Genomic DNA, 16,597 nt, shown 5'->3' with positions numbered 1-16,597 from the left:
TGTTTATAAAGGATTTAATTTCCAAAAACATGGTACAGCTGATGATTTCAGTTTAGAGAGAATAAAATAAAATATATAAAATGACCAAATAAAGACAGTAATTTACTGTAAATAATCTATCAGAAGTGCAAATCAAGAGAAACGAAGCAATAATACACTGTGTTCTGCATGTGACAGTAACAATGAATCACACACACTCTCTACATAACATCATAAGCAAATGAAATGGTCATCACTAGCCATCACATACTATGGTTCTCTTATGAGAGTACTCTCGTGTTGCGCAAGTTTAGCTTACGCTACGGGAAAACTCCTTTTCTCGAGAATACTGAAGCCAGAAAATTATCCTTAATTTTCCAAAATGTAAAACGCATTTGCTGCAGCAGGCAGACATAGGTGAGACAGCTTGTGTGCCTATTGGCTGCTCTGCAGCAACTGCTGCAACCTATCAGCGCGTCTTGGCATGACTCCAGCGCCAATGGGAAGCCTTTCAGCGCTACGTCATGAAGCGTCAAAATAGGCGTGGCCAAGCGCTTATAAATATGCGCCACGCAGGTTGCTCAATGATTTCATCTCCTTCAGCGAGTGACTTCACATCGCTGGACCTCCGGAAAGAAGCCACGCCATCGAAAAAGCCTTCAGCGGGACGAGCTTGAGTTCGAGGACGCCGGCCGGATTGCCGCCTTCACTCGCCGTATCTGCTGCGCTATCCGGCACCTATATCCTTTTCCGCTGCGACACACGCATTTTTCAGTAAAAGAGCAAAGGCTTTTTTAAATGCCATCCATGTCCTGCAGCGACGGCGACCGCCATTTGCTTTGCGCTCTCTGCCTGGGGAAGGACCACGCGGACCACCCGCTCGCTGATGGCGGCTGCCAGGAATGCAAGTCTCTGCCTCTCTCGACCCTGCAGGCTCGACAGGCTTTGTTTCGCGTGAAGTCCGCCTCTCCTATGCCTTCTGTTGGGCCGCGCCGGAAAAAGCGCCGCTCTCAGAGGCCACCAGAACCTTCAGTGAAGGAGAACTTGCCGGCGAATCCCCCGCGAGCCTCCTTCTCGGAGTCCCCCGTCTCTTTCCTTAACGGCCAGCGCCCCGCTGCGGTCGAGACGACAGAGCGGGATGGTATGGAGGAAGACAGCTGCTCTCTCCTGGTGTGCGGGAGCGAAGAATGGTCGGGCTCTATCCCTGATCCCGCCCCGTCGACACAGGATTCCAGCGTAAGGGTGTCGGTCGTCGCTGAACTTCTCCGCCTTCTCTCGAAGGCCGTCGAGGGCCTCGGCCTTGACTGGACCCCCCCATAAGAGCCTGCGCCTAACAGGTTTGACGGCTGTTTTCTCTCTGGACACCGCTCTGCACCTGCTTCTAGGCCCGCTCCCTTCCTCCCTGAACTTCACTATGAGCTCTCCAAGTCGTGGGGAGCTCCGTACTCGGCCAGGCTGAAATCCTCTGTCTCTTCCACGTTCGCTGCGGTCGATAACGCGAAGGACAAGGGATATTTATTCGTTCCTCCGGTTGAGGAAGCAGTGGCGACGCACTTGTGTCCCCCATCCGCTGGATGGCGGGCCAAGTCTACCCTGCCCACCAAAGCCTGCCGGACCACCTCAGCTTTGATCGGCCGCGCTTATTCTGCCGGCGGTTAAGCTGCATCTGGACTACACGCCATGGCTGTTCTGCAGATCCACCAGGCCAACCTCCTGCACTCTCTGGACGAGGCTGGGCCAACTAAGGAGTGTGTGACGGAATTAAGGAGCACGACAGACTTGGTTCTCAGAGCTACTAAAGCCGCCGCCCAGGCCATTGGCCGCACCATGGCCTCTATTAAGTCAAGTCAAGTCAAGTATATTTGTATAGCGCTTTTCACAATACAGATTGTATCAAAGCAGCTTCACAGTATTAAATTAAAATAATACAACAAGGTTTGTTTCTAGTGGAATTTATTGATTGATAAAATCAAATTAAATATCCCCAGAATATCCCCAACTGAGCAAGCCAAGGGCATGGACAAGTATGGTGTCACTTCATGATATTTGTATGGCAGCAGGCTGGGCCTTGCTGTCTACATTTATAAGGCAACCTAGAAGTGCCTGCCTTACAGGCCAGACTGTTCTCAGTCTGAGCATACCATATTAACACTGTCTACCCAAACTCGGTTGATTAGACTGTTGATATGCTGCAACGGCCTGTGGGCTTATGCAGTTAAAGTTGAGGTACTGCACAGCTGAGGTATTGCACAGACTTTGTTGAGGTACTGCACAGACTGAAATTTGAGGTACTGCACAGACTGAAAGTTGAGGTACTGCACAGACTGTATGTGCGCGCACCTATCACATTCACCGAGTCGTCCCTCCCCGTCTGTCGCTCTGTGTGTATCCCACTGATATGAGCCCCGGGCACACTGTCCTTGGGACATTAGTGTTGGACATTCGCACGCACAGCGTTTTACATGGGGTTCCCGTCACGAGAGTACTCTCGTAAGAGAACGACACTCGGTTACTAACGTAACCTCGGTTCTCTCTAGAGAGAACAAGTGTTGCGTACGCTGCCTTGCTTGTGCTCACTTGTTTTCGCCTCAGTCGATTGAAATCATTGAGCAACCTGCGCGCCGCATATTTATAGGCGCTTGGCCACGCCTATTTTGGCGCTTCATGACGTTGCACGGGAAGGCTTCCCATTGGCGCTGGAGTCATGCCAAAACGCGCTGATAGGTTGCAGCAGTTGCTGCAGAGCAGCCAATAGGCATGCGAGCTGTCTCACTTATGTCTGCCTGCTGCAGCAAATGCGTTTTACATTTTGGAAAATTAAGGTTAATTTTCTGGCTTCAGTATTCTCGAGAAAAGGAGATTCCCATAGCGTAAGCTAAACTTACGCAACACTCGTTCCCTCTCTAGAGAGAACCGAGGTTACGTTAGTAACCGAGTGTCTTTATTCCATTACCCTTCAAATGCGCGAATCGAAATTGCGAATTGAAAATATGCCCAATGGAAACACGTCAATTTTGCAAAAAACTCCCATATATCGCAAAAAAGTTTTTATGCTCGCATGAGGTGGTTTTTTCTGGCAATTCGTAAAAAGGAATATTTTGCAAAACTGCAATGGATATGTTTTTTTTCGTATAGGTGGGTTAACAGGTAATTACGTAATTACTGGAATATTAGATTCCAAGCAACAGAGAAATGCCATAATTTATCAAGACTTGGAAGCAGACATAAATGACAAGGCCTTTGACAAGCCATGCCAAATCTTACGGTCCAAATGGAAAACTCTAAAACAAAAATATCTTTCAGAGAAGAGAAATCTTTGCAAAAGAGGTGCTGGTGGGAAAGGGAAAGTAAAATTCAAGTATTTCGACTTAATGGACTAAATACTTGGCCAGAGACCTATTGTGACGTCGATGAACACAGTTCTAGGAAAGCATAGGTAAGGCAAACATTCTTTTCTTTCTTGTTTTGGCATGAACTGATATAATATGAATTAGCCTGGTGTATTACAAGAATGGTTGTTATCCTCGGCTTTGTTTACGTAAAACTTTGATTGTTCCAATCATAATAATTAAGCTAAAAAGGTTATTGCTTATCATCATGTCAATTTATGCGACCTTAAAGCTATACATGCGTTCGATGATATACTCTTGTTAATAATATAGGTTCTTAGTTCTTACATGTAAACAAATTAACATTAGATGATGAGAATGAAGATTCAGAGATGGCTGCCTGTTCCATGGATCCATCGTCGGATTCATCAGGTAAGTCACCACATTTTTTAGTCATGTACACACACACGCATATGTGTAGGCCTATGTATCTAAAATACTCAAAACACATATCCAATCTTTTGTATAAAAATTGTATATGTTTTCATTGTTTCATTTTTCATACATCAGGTTTTTATGGCTCATATATGCAATACAACTGATTGAAAGACAAATAAACCTTCTTTCATATTTAACATTTCCTTTTTAACATGAGAAAAATTAAGAATGACTCATTTTCTATATTAAAAAAGAACTATCAATCAGAAGGGAACAGACAAAGATGATCATGTTCATATTTCAGTCTGAAGATAATTTATAAGTGGTAGAAATTTGAGTATAAAATGATACATTAGGCTAATACATACATCCATTACATTCACAACTCATAAGAAATATGCCTTTCTGTTCAAATCACTCACTCTCTCACACACACACACACACAATAGAAAAATGTGTTTCCTTTTCCATTGTTCCCTATAATTATGTTTAATTAACGAGTTTAGAAAATTATTCGATTGTATCTTTCCATTTATGTTGGATAGATGCACTTTTATCATGGATAGATGCACTTTTATCATGGATAGATGCACTTCCATCTACGACATATTTTAATATAACTCCTATTGTATTTGTCTGAAAGAAGAATGTCACTTACACCTATATGGCTTGATGGAAAAATTGGCAGAGGGTGTAACACTTCAGTTGAAGTTTGACAACGCCTGTTGAGTATGTTTCTGCTAAGTCATGAAGTAAGTGTGATGTGTAACTCAGTTAGGTATGAATAGGAATAGGGCAACATCTTTTACATATATCCTGTTGCTTAAGAGAGATAAAGCTTGCAAAACTGCCGTTTTTGCATGTCAGTCAAGCAAACGAGACACATATAACTCCAGCTTTGCTATGAAGTATAAGTGTGAAGGTAAAAACTGTTGCTGTAGCATTCCCGGCTGAACAGATGCAATTTACTCTCAGGAACTGATGTTTATAAAGGATTTCATTTCCAAAATCACCGTAAGAGCTGAATAAAAGCAAACAAACAAATAAACATTAGACATCTGACTGCAAATTGTATATAAATGTCCATAACAATAAACTAATGAATACACATTTGCAATCTAATTGGCTACACCATAAATAGTGTGACAGTAAATTAAGTGTTTAGTATGCAGGCTAATATAATAACTTTGAAGCTGTTTAGATTGAATGATATTAAGAAGAGGATCTATGACCTCTGGAAGCATCTCTTTCAGTAGTTTACTCGGTATAGGGTCTAACATACATGTTATCGATTTGATTTAAAGGGGACATATCATGCTAAATGCACTTTTTTAGCCCTTAAATGCATTTTGTTGTATATTTGTATATTTGAGTGTTTAGAAGTACAGAAAAGATGAAATTATTCTCTTCAGGAGCTTTGTTGATATCTTTATATTCTGTTTTGGTCATATTTTTCAACCTGTTCCGATTTTTCTGTTATCTATGACGTTTTTTTTAACTATTACGTCACAGTATTTGCAGCGGAACTGCCAAATAAGGGCATTGACTTCCGGCCCAACACTTCGAGCAATCCGCCATTTTTATTTCTCGCTGCAATTTTGTAGTCCAAGCTAAAGGATGCAGAAGTTACGAGAGGGTAAGTTAAAATGTTCGGTTGTTGGATGTAGTAACCCACACGCTTCATTACACCGTCTAATGTAGATGAACTGCCGTGCTTGTGGCGCATGTTTAACTGAAAGAACGGGCAGAGACCCGGTTGCGCGCGCGCGCACACTCTCTCTCAGAGCCAGGCGAAAGTGTAAACAAGACTTCACCGTCTCCAAACTAGACGCTGTCTTGCTCTCTCTCCCTCGCACATATTAATCAAAATAAATCGACACGGTGGTAAAAGGTCGGAAGACCAAAGTTTCATGTGTAAATACAGTAACACACCATTGCGATACATCCATATGAAGACATTGTTCTGCAGGTTCGTCGTCTTCATTTTCATCTCGCTCCTGCTCCGACTCTGGCTCGAACATGTAAGGCTGGATGGACAAGTCTTCCGTTGTTGACATTTTGTTAATAACGTGTGAATAAAAAGTTTCTGTGCCGCTAGATAATCGTATCTCTGCTATCAGACTACAAAAATGGCCGAACGGGGTGGAGTTGAACCTCTGCAACCTGGAGAGGGGGCGGGGTATGAAGTGTCTCAATTGTATTTAAAGAGACCGCACCAAAACGAGTTGCTCTCAGACGCACATCAGAAAAGGGGTAGAAAAGGGGCCTGTGGAGCTATAATAATGAAGAATTCAGACCCAAGCATTGCAGTTCCGCTTTATATAGACTACAAATGTATGATTTATATGTAAAAAGGAACAATTTAAAAGCTTGATATGTCTCCTTTAATGAGTTTAGTAAAATCTTCCTCTCTTATAGAAATGAATGAATCAAATTTGTCCTCAGGGACACTTCTCTCTGGTGCGCACCATCCGAAGGATTACGCACTCTGAGTCCCAGTCTTTTTGCGCTATTATGTCGTTTGTTGGTTTGTATAACACACAGAAAAATGTGTCACAAGGATATTATCTTCATCAAAAATGAAGGCAATAAAAAATTTATGTGGTTTCATTTTACATTTTTTTTCTGAATGTTTAGCTCAGCTGTTAGACGCCAGACTGACGCTATAAAGACGGAGGTGGATGCACGCACCACTTGTCTTTCGTTTCGGAGCCGATCGTTCTTTATGACAGTGTCTCTGAAGAGTGTTGATTTATTCAACAAGCGAGTGTGTCGGTGCTTCTTCTGGAAGTCTCTTCCGGTGCTGGTGTTTCTACAGCACGAGTGCAGCGGTGGTCGTGAGCCTTCTGAGCTCTCAATTGCTGTTTTAACAGCATTCCTTTTGTGTTTGTCTGAAGGCTGGTTGAGGGCGAAGAAAGTGAGTGCTTATCTGGTACAGGCTGCACACAGGACAGGACATCCCTGACAGGAATGTGTTGCCGCGATCATTCCCCCTGTGTGCTCCGGCATCAAAAATGAAGATTTTTTATCGAGTTTTTATTTCCTCAAAGAGCAACACGGGTGCATTTGCGCCTTTTTCAAGATGTCATTCCACCTGTGCGTTTCTGGATGCGGTCGTTCCCTGTCCCCCTCTGACGTTCACAATACGTGTTTGGGCTTTTTTTTTTTTTTTTTTTTTTTTTAAGGACCATGTACAATTTCCAACATAAATGTTACCATTTGATGCATTGTACCAGAGCACAGCACGGCTTACATACCAGGCTTACAGCATGCTGAAGCAGCTTTTGTGGACCGTTCATGTTCCCATTGCGGGAATATGACCATCTCGGTGTTGAGTTCGAGACTCGCCTTAGTCTGCGAAGGTGGAGTCCCCATTACCACGCCCCACCCCAGGGTGCCGTGTGGGATGGGGGATTGGAGGGTCATAGTGATGGCTTCCCATTCCGGTAACCAATCCCTGTGGGCCCATCACAACTCTATAACTCCGCAGCCGGTGGACTACCCCGTTGAGAGCGCTGGTCCCACTGTAATGGATCGACCAGCCGTTTCATTCTGGGCCCCTCCAGAGGACAGGATGCCGACTGCAGCATCGGAGGGTGAGCTGAGCTCTGGAGATGACGACTTGGCTGCGTTATCCCCTTCGGGGAGTGTAACGGTGCCCGAGCCAGATCCAGAGATGTCAGCTATGCTGAAACAGGCTGTCGGGCTCGCAGAATCCTATAGGAATCCTATGTATCTTCCACATGTTACCTCCCTACGGGCAGGTTGAGGCTTCCACAGCGTTTTCCTTTCCAACGAAAGAGCACGCTTTCCCAGTGTTATCCAAGTCTGACTGAGTGGGTCTTGTGGAACAGCAGTGACTTCCTGTCCCATCTCCGCCCCAATAATGTGGGGGGATCAGAAGGCTTTTGTCTAGGCACTGGAAGGTGGCAGCACTAGTGGCGTTTTAATAGGGATCCCAATCAGTTGACACATCAGCTACGTCGATCGTGAGCAACTGAAAGGGAATGTCTCGGTTACGTATGTAACCCTCGTTCCCTAAAGGAGGGAACGGAGACGTAGTCCAGTCGCTACTATTGCTGGACCACCGCTGACTCCGGGCTCCGCTCGGCTCCTCAGCAAAGACAAGTGGTGCGTGCATCCACTTCTGTATTTATACCCACACTGCGGGGCGGAGCGTGGATGCAATGCTCACACGCCAATGTGAGCATTGGCTCGTTTTATCAATACTCGAAGATGACAGGCTCCCTAAGCGTGATCCCAATCAGTCGACACGTCGACAAAGTCTCTGTTCCCTCCTTCAGGGAACCAGAAAATCCATAAACGATAAATAAGTAACATTATTTTAAGCACTTCTTTGAGGAGCTGATAAAAACATACCTCTCATCGTCATGATATCCCGTGAAAAGAGAGCGCGCTCACGCTGACACATGACGTAACTTACGTAACGGCGCTTCCTTAACATTGTATACAGGTTAACAAATTTATAAGAAGAGTAAAACAAAGACAAAAACACAGAAATACAAAAATACATATATAAAGAAATATATAAAGAAGAAAAAAACAACACTCAGTCAGCATATTATGCTTATGATCACATGACCAAATTCCTCAAGAGTAACGCTGCCTTCACGTACTATCAGAAATTTCCTACTTACCACTTCCGAAGTCGTAATTACGAGCTCATCGCATTTAAATTTTAGGTGTGTTCGACATCGGCTGCGGCTGGATGTAACCGATCGGCGAGAGTAGCCGCGTGCAGGCGGGGAGGAGCTGCAAACGGAGACGTGAAGTCGGACACATTCTGGTTCCCGTAGTAGTGACCGCTCACGTGGTGTTTGCATACTTTACCACAGCTGCAGTGAAATAAATGCAATATTTGCCAAATAATAGATGTTTCAGAGACATTTTTATTCAATACTTTATGTACTGCTTCATACAGTGTTTGAACAAGAATAAAGTTCAACATAAGCTACTATCAATGAAGTGGAGTCTACGTTTTTTAATCAGTTTTAATTTGATAAACATGACACAATATAACATCGCAACGACATGAAAAGAGTGTTTACTTTTATAAAAAAAACTGATTTGAGAGCTTTAGAGGAACTAAAGGTGTTCGAATAAACACGAAACACACGTGATCGTTGTCATGCGGTGAATCCGGCCAATCGTGGAACAGCTGTGTCGTCATCAGCCCTCGTGCACATAGATAGCAGGGGCATGTCAGAGAATGTCTAATATGGCGAGAAGTTTCACTCTCACTACACTTCCGGCTTCTGAACTGGTTGCAGTTCCACTCTGATTCCATATGAGGGCGCTCACAGGACGAGTGCAGAATGAATGGAGGTCAATGGCGGGATACCCTTCAAAATCCACTTTTCTCAGGATATAATTTTTTGTCTAGTAATTTGAATGTTGTATTCGAAAGGAGATGCAAAGAAATTACACATTGCTGGGTGTTAGATTTTTTAGAGTCACTTATTTGCTTTAAAAAGTCTTTCAAAATGTCAATGACGTCAGAATGCTGACGTCATTAGCAGAATGCTAGCGTGTTATGGGCAACAACAACTCAACCTGTAAGAAATCAAAACGACATAAGTACTCGTTCATTCAACTTTCGACCTAAAACCCATGTTGAACTTGCAAAATCTACAATCAGATCTGAGATTTCTCAATGGCAATCGGGTGAAAGAGACAAATTTAGCCGTCTAGCCCCATTGACTCCCATTCATTTTGCACTCATGGCGAGCGCCCCCAGTGGAACTCTGGTGGTACTACAACCAAAATTCGGTACAATAGGGCTTAATAGGGAGTGGGCAGGCTCTCCGTAGACGGGCTCTGGGCATGTTCAAGTTCAAAACGGTGCGCAACGTTTTGCTACGGTTTCCGGGTTGAACGTCATGTTTCCTGGAAACGGCGCGCACCGGTGTGCAACAGGGTTTGAGATACGTTTTCTCTTGTTTGGTGGGTGTGTCAGAACTGCAGTCCAATCAGCAGCAACATGTATATAAAGCACTCGCATTAAAGTGAACTCGCACAATGGGTTCAAGGAAAGTAATTTACAAATGTGTTTGATGCAGCTCGGTAGGCTATACGCAAATACTGAGGATATTAGAAGACATGTTTGTCGAAAGTTTTATTGTAAAAAATATAGGATATCAACATAATGATGTAGTTATTTATATTTTTAGCTTCATTACAAGTGTATTGGTATAGAAATAAACAATGTTAATTAAGTGCTTTTCCTAAAAATGAGAAAGAAAATACAGGGTATTAAAACAGTATGACCTACAAATAAAGTCAGTATGTGAGGCTAAATAGATGTGTTTTAGTCTGAATTAGGTAAGATGTGTGCTTCAGTTTCAGCAATCCCTTCACTCGATTGGGATGTTCTCTTTTGTTCTGGGCGGCAAGTGCAGTAACTGTAACATCGGGCATATTTTGTAGTATTAAACACATATTTATACCGACTTCATCAGGCTCAGAAAATTCTTTACAAAGAACACAAAGAATGGCCTTCTCAGCTGCCATAGTTGCAACTCTTGCGTCATCAGAACAGTGTGTTCAACGCATCACCGTTTCTGTTTAAAAAACGTTGTGCACCGTTTTGTCGGGGCTGAACGCAGCCCAGGCTTGTTCGACTTCAACCGGCGCTGCACAGACCGATCGGTTTATGACATCAAAGTACCGCGAGAGCAATTCAAAAGCTTAAGGAGCAGTCCACTTTCTATTCGCTCTCGCGGTACTTTGATGTCATTCACCGATCGGTCTGTGCAGCGCCGGTTCAAGTCGAACAAGCCTAGCATATATAAAGGCTAGATGTCTCGTGCGCACTGCTGGCCAATGGAGGTCGACGTCCGCACGTGGCGGCCATCTTGCTACAGTGTACTCGCTCACTACTTCAATGGTGCATGTACTTTTAAATAACCATAACTTGCTCATTTTTCTACCGATTTTCAAACGGTTTGGTTTGTTATAAACGTCAGAGATGTAGTTATGACACTGCATACATACACTGCATACATATGAAAAATTATAACATACATGTTCAAGCATTCGGAATTATAGCCACGTTAATAACGTTTGTAAGAAACCAAACCGTTTGTAAATCCGTCAAGATTTCAGCGAGATAAGAGGATTTGTGTGCGTGCTGATCATTCACCTTAATGCACAGAGCACTGTCACAAGATGGCCGAACGATGATGCCGGAAGTGACTGCGCCATAAGACATCTAGCGTTTATATATGATATCTATGCTCGTGCAGCCCAGTGCAGCCGCTCTTGAGAAGCTGCGCTGGCTGAGTTCTCCGGCTACTCTCGAATCGCTCTCGCGGTACTTTGATGGCATACGTCACAGTCACGTGGTGTCGGCGCTGTATCAAGTCGGACAAAATTTCTAACCGGCATGCACTGCTTTAAGTCAGCCGCCGATCGGTCTGCGCAGAGCTGCATGAAGTCGAACAAGCCTTTTGAATTGAGGCCATATGTCCAAATTTTAAACTAGGGTTATTTAAACTAAACTATTTTTTAAACTATTTACGATAATTCTGAGAGCACGGGAAGGCAGCAAAATTTCCCAGAATACAAATGATTTCAATATAAATGCCCTTACATAATAGTTAATATATATATTTTGTCCAATAATCTAGACAACATACACTCGTCACACACAGTCACGTGGTGTCGGCGCCGTTTCAAGTTTAAGGCTGAGTCCCAATTTATTAAGTCCCTACTTATACTACGACCTAAAAGTATGTACTTTTTTTGTGAGGAAAAAGTACATACTTTTGAGTGTGTAGCAAAAGAGTATGCACGTTCTGGGACATACTTCGATGACGTCATGCAACGTGAACGAGAACGTGGTTGCTTAGTTACGCACACCATGACTGTTAACAAAACATTTTACATTTCATTCATTCTTATATGTCATATATAAATGTATTTACTATTCCCATCTTTTTTTCCAAAATACAGTTACAATGTGTCCTACCAAATTGAGGAGTGAAGCAGGATGTCGTCGTAGATCAACCAAACGCAGGTCGTTTGTGAGGCGGCTGGTTCTGACGTTCATGTGCAATGTGTGTAACGAAAGCTAAAATATTTAAAGTTTATAGTATAACTATTGTTTAACGTATTTTATACTTATGTATAATACTCAAAAATACCCCGATGAAAATGAACCATGCTTTTACTATAGTAAAAGTGTAGTAACCATGTTTCTTTGGTTGGATTGATAAAGTTAACATTTGTACAGCCACAGTATTACTACAAATAAGTCAGTGTGGTCAAACTATGGTTAGTGTAGTAAAAGGTGTTTATTTTCATAAGGGTTTATAGTAAGGTAACTTATGTTGCCCCCTAGTGGGGCGATGGCAGTGCTGACTACGCCACCCCTTGGACAAGACTGGTAAGGGCAAGGGGACCCCTTTATAAAGGAGCACGCACAGGCTTGGTTTAGCAAAGTAAAAAGATACAATGTTTATTTTATCTTAGTAAAAAAAATGAGTCGCTTTAGATAGTCAATAAATAACACACAAATTCATCATTTAACAGGGATAAGCCATAGTAGAGTGAGCCACCAGAATGTAAGCTTAAACAGGCCTAGGTTTCGATACCACACGTGAGCTAAGGCACACCACTTTAGAGTAGAACAAACACTACAAACTCAGCTTACACACCACAGCAACGTTGCTGGTTGAGCTATTACAACAGATGCACACTTCACAGCATTACACTGCACACATCAGTTCCAAATGGGTGAAACACTCTAAGGAAACCAGACTAGAGCCCGGTAGGCTAATCGCTCCTATAAGCCCAATCCACATTAGGCTATTAATAGGGAAGGGGAGGGGAGACAAACAAAGAGAAGAAACCGCTAGCCGGTGGCCACCATCAGTTCACTAACACACATCTCTTACAGCCCGCCGGCTAGTGGTAAAAGAAAAGAAAAAAAAGAAAAATACAATAAATCAATAAACCAAACGGACAAGTGTCTAAGAAGCAGCACCTGCACATACATACACATTCAAACACATTCAAGAGAACAGCAGCCGACAATCTGATTGCTGTAGCCTCTTTTTGCAAGCTAGCGATTGGGTGAGTAGACAGTGTTCCGTGCTTCACGCATTCACCAGGGTCACTGGACGCTTCTCTACGCTTGTCACTCTAGGCATTCCCAACGTATTTTGGAAACGCATGCACACACACAAAACAGTAGCGCCGTTGGCAATCGCTCGGTAACACCTTGCACAACAAACAGCACCCAGGAACACTGCTGCACTCCAACGCGTCAGTAACTAGCTACAATGAATGGCTACCGGCATGAGGACCCCAGGTGCCTATACACCTGCCTGCGCTTAATTGCCGACCTCTCCCACCCACATTAGGTGACGTAGCAATACGGGAAAGAGTGAAAGTGAGCGAGAGGTGGAGAAAGAGGGAGAAGAGAGGGAAAAGAGAGCACCCCAAATCCACAGGCTACAATCCACCCCCTCCAAATGAATCGGCGGCCCGACGATGACACCTCATGCCCAGGAGTCTTCACCCTCTATTCCTGATGGACCATCATTTCTGCCACAAGTCGGCCGGGGTAGATGGTAGAGATTGGAGTGCTGCCCTGCTGTAGACCTCGCTGAACGGCGCACAGCCACAATATTGTCCTCAGGCACCTCAGCCATATCCTCGCTGTCAATTTCTTCAGACGCTGAGGTGCCGGTTGGCGCAGGTACAGCTTGAGGTTCTTGTTCTGCCCCATACCAAATGATCACATCTCGGGCATCACTATCGTTCCAGGCAGGAGGATCTTTGAGGGTCTCCTCTTCCCAAGCTGGACCAGGAACACCACCTGGCCCGGGCCTCAATCCCATGGGGATGGCGCGCATCTCAGAACGATGCACCTGTCGAACAGGTCCACCCGCATCTACAGGGATCACAGTGTATACCGCTCCTGCTCCAGAAGGGCAGCGTACAACTCGATAGGCCACAGAGTTCCAGTAGTCCTGGATTTTATTTCTCCCATGTGGGTGGTTCCGCAGATAGATCAAATCTCCTTCTTGGAAGCCGGCATCGTTCACCTGATCATTATGGTTCTGGTTCCGCCTGAGGGCCAGTTCTTCTGATCTCTGCTTGACATGTTCATGAGTCATCCTGACACTTTGCTGGTGCTTTTCAACCCATTCTTCTAGGGTGTTGGTGTCTGGAGCAGCCTCCCTGATACCAAGCAAGAAATCAACTGGCAATCTTGGGTGGTGGCCAAACATCAGATAATATGGTGTATGCCCTGTGGTCTGGTGTGGGGTAATATTATAGGCAAAGGTGAGCTGAGGCAGATGATGTGGCCAGCGACGCTTCTCTATCTCAGGTAGTGTGCGCAGCAAGTCATGGAGTGTGCGGTTAAACCGCTCACACTGGGCATTCCCTTGAGGATGGTACGGAGTGGTGCGGCTCTTTTGTATACCATACATCTGACACAGTTGCTGGATCAGGAGGCTCTCAAAGTTTCGCCCTCGGTCAGAGTGTATACGAGCTGGGAGACCAAACCTATGGAACCATTGCTGCACCAAGGCCCTGGCCACAGTAGGAGCTCTTTGGTCTTTAGTAGGGACAGCCTGCGAGTACTTTGTAAATATGTCTGTGAGAATCAAGACATTCTCTCGTCCATCACTGGCCGGCTCTAACAGAGTAAAATCAAGAGCCAGGATTTCATTCGGTCGAGTAGCTTGCATCGTGCTCCAATACGTACGGACTTTGGGCTGGACGGCCTTCCCCAGAACGCATCGCTGGCACTGCTGGCACCACTGTTCAACATCTTTAGTCATACTGGGCCAAAAACATCGGCTTCGGAGTAGCTGGAGTGTTCTTTCCATGCCTTGGTGCCCTTGCTCATCGTGGACACTCCGTAGGACTTCGGCTTGCAGGCACTGAGGCAGCAACAGCTGGAGAGTCTCTGGACCCCCCCCTGGTGCATGAATCTGGCGGTACAGAACTCCTTCCTCGTTGACTAGGCGGTCCCAGTGCCGGAGCAGGGCCCTGCTGGACTTGGGTAACGCTTCACGCTCCATTGCACCTGGCCGTCGCCCTTCTTGATAGTACTTCCTCACGGGCCCGATGACTGGGTCAGCATCCTGAAGCGAGCTGAGATCCTGAGGTGTACGCCCCGGTAAGGCCACCACCTCCTCGCATTGGCCCTCTATGGCCGGCGTCGGACCAAGGCTGGTCAATGCGCCCAACGCGGGGACCTCTGTCCCGAAGGTGAAGCGTTCCAGATACTGCCGAGAAAGGGCGTCGGCATTCTGATTGCTCTTGCCCGGACGATATCTGAGGGTAAAATTGAATGATGCCAGTTGAGAAGCCCACCGCTGCTCGGTTGCTCCCAGCTTTGCCGTGTGCAAATGGCTCAGGGGGTTATTGTCAGTAAGGATTGTGAAATGGTTCCCCAGCAAATATTCACGGAACTTTTCCGTAACTGCCCATTTTACCGCAAGTAGTTCGAGCTTCATGGAGCTATAGTTCTCCATATTTCTTTCAGCAGCTCTGAGTCCCCGACTGGCAAATGCGACTGGGCGTACTTTCCCTCCATGTTCTTGGGAGAGGACTGCACCAAGACCTCCGTGGCTGGCATCTACCTCCAAGATGAAGGGCTTCTTAAAGTCGGCATAAGCCAGCACTGGAGCCGAGGTGAGTCGCTCCTTCAGAGACAGAAATGCTTGCTCACATCCTTCATCCCAGGCCGAGGCCAAAGGAACGGGGGGGGTCTTTCCCTTCCTTCGAGGTCCACTGAGTCTTCCTACCAGATGGTGGAGCGGGGCTGCCAGCTTTGAAAATCCCTCCACGAAACGCCGATAATAGCTCGCGAAACCGAGGAAAGATCGTAATTCAGCCAGATGTCCAGGGCGCCTCCACTCCTTAACCACCTCTATCTTGGCGGGATCCGTGGCAACTCCCTCAGCGGAGACCACATGCCCCAAGTAACTAACCTGGTGCTGGAAGAAACGGCATTTTGACAGTTTTACTTTTAGTCCCTGTTTTTGCAGACGGGAAAACACCTCTCCCAGTCTTTCCAAATGCTGCTGGATGGTGGCGGAAAAGACGATCACATCGTCCAGGTACAGTAGAACGGACTGGTATCTGCAATCGCCAAACATGCGCTCCATTAAACGCTGGAACGTTCCAGGCGCATTACACAGTCCAAATGCCATTCTGTTAAACTCAAATAGGCCAAAAGGCGTACAGAAGGCGGTCTTAGATTTATCCTGCTCCACCATTGGCACCTGATTGTATCCACTTGCAAGGTCCAAGGTGGAGAACCATTTTGCTCCTGAAAGTGCATCCAACGATTCTTCGATACGGGGAAGGGGATATGCGTCACGGCGGGTTTTTGCATTTAGCTGCCTGTAATCTACACAAAGGCGCAAACTCCCATCCTTCTTAGTCACCAAGACTATAGGAGAAGAATATGGACTGCTACTTTCTCTGATGACTTTACTATCTAAGAGCTGTCGGATGTGCGCTTTTACAGTTTCATACTGGGAGGGTGGAATTCTACGATATGGCTGTCGAACAGGAGCATTGTCCAACAGGGGAATCTCATGGCTGATTAAGGACGTGCATCCTAGGTCTCCCTCCCCTTGGGAAAAGATGTTGCTATACTGGACAAGGAGGGCCCTGGCCTCAGCAGCTTGTTGCTGGGTCAACCCCGGAAAGTCTGGCACCGTGAACTCAGGGACACTGCAGCACTCAACTACCTCCTGGGTGGAGACATAAGCTTGACACTGTTCCCATGAAGGGTCGACTGATATAGAGGCAGCTGTTCCTGTTACAGCTGCTGCCACAACTTGTACAGTGCCAATAGG

The sequence above is a fragment of the Rutilus rutilus genome (genome assembly GCF_951802725.1).
Source record: "Rutilus rutilus genome assembly, chromosome: 11".
Classification (NCBI taxonomy): domain Eukaryota; kingdom Metazoa; phylum Chordata; class Actinopteri; order Cypriniformes; family Leuciscidae; genus Rutilus; species Rutilus rutilus.
This window is presented reverse-complemented; position numbering follows the sequence as displayed.